The sequence below is a fragment of the Pseudomyrmex gracilis genome, unplaced genomic scaffold (assembly GCF_002006095.1).
Source record: "Pseudomyrmex gracilis isolate BER0280 unplaced genomic scaffold, ASM200609v1 scaffold_503, whole genome shotgun sequence".
Taxonomy (NCBI): domain Eukaryota; kingdom Metazoa; phylum Arthropoda; class Insecta; order Hymenoptera; family Formicidae; genus Pseudomyrmex; species Pseudomyrmex gracilis.
Genome location: NW_018021087.1, coordinates 64887 through 66435, shown reverse-complemented (window position 1 = coordinate 66435; position 1549 = coordinate 64887).

Genomic DNA, 1549 nt, shown 5'->3' with positions numbered 1-1549 from the left:
TGTCGAATAATTTGGTGTCGAATAAATCTGTGTCGAATCGAGCGGTGTCGAATCGTACTGTGGTCAATAGAGTGTCACCCGTTACATATAGTATAGAGAAATACTATGTGATATGCGTAACACGGAACGCAGCCATAGTCTCGCGCCAAGTATAGCGGTAAAACTGATGAACAATATAATATAATGAACAATATAATAATAAAGTAAAAGCTTCTAGAGCTGGGAAGAACCACGAAGCAAACCACGCAAAGCGAACCACGTTTGAAGACACACGCTTACAAAAGCCATCGCATTCACACACACAGTAAAAAAGATTGATTGTTACAGCTACACCAGTATGAGGGCCGCCTGATCATCATCTCATTAAAAAAAAAAAGAGGCGAACAGTGAAGGAAACGTCTTTGCACCACACTATCATATGTCACAATAACGCTTGACGTTAAGAGTAAACAAACACGTTCCGCAATCACCACACACTCATGAGCAATATTAGAAGGGCAATAAAACTATTTTAAACCAAAGATTTTAGCCAGGCGATAAAAGCCTTCAGAAAATGGATGATCATGCGACCGCGTCATAAAATTTGAAACCGATCACACTGTTTTTCTTTGCCATAGGTCTCGCGCTCGCTCTTGGTTCCGTTCACATATATATACATATTCTATGTATGTATCTGTTTACCTCATACATTTGTGGCAACTTCAAAGTTTTATATTCAACTAAAAGATTTGCATTCAAACACAAGCTAAATTAAAGCATTTGATCGTCAATTGCAGTACTAAAATGCTGAGACATCAACCCGGAGACAAATTTCTGCGACAACTTCGATGTGTCACCCCTACAGTGGGACCTATATACCAAAGAGAAAGCAATAATTTTAAAATCTGCCAAATGTGCATTTCCAAGCTGTCAACCGAGCAGCAAAAAACATATATGAATCTTCCGCCTCATCACTTGATTCACTACACATCGGCCTATAACCAGCGAGCATGCACGAGCTGTGGCGTCACTATCATACAAATTCGACCCGCCTCACTATGCCGAGGATGTGTCGAAGGATATATAAACGCAGATAAGACACTTTTGGAAGTTGGATGGGGAATAGCAGTAACAACCAGCACATCGTACGCAGGCTAAAAAGCCTCTTCCGGTAAACGATTGACGATCATGTGCGACAAAATTTCTTCTCTAACGTTTTTCTCTTATTTTCTTAATAATATTAATGCATGAGACTCAGCAATATTACTGCTAACGCGTGTCCGTCGTAAGGAAAAGCAGTATGAGACACATCGGCGAACTTAAAAATGCAAGCAAAACAAGTTTTCTGTAATTAAGCTGGAATAGTAACATTTCCTCTACTACTTTTTAAGAAAGCAAATTGCAAACAGAAGGGAACCTCAGTTTTCTTTTTGCAAATGTTGTACACCCCAACATTTGTCTAACGCGGAGGGTGTTACGTCCTGGACTCCACGGTCCCCTTCTGTTTGGAACCAGACATAAACTAGCTTTAAGATTTGCGCCTTAGAATTAATTTTTAAATAACAATCCT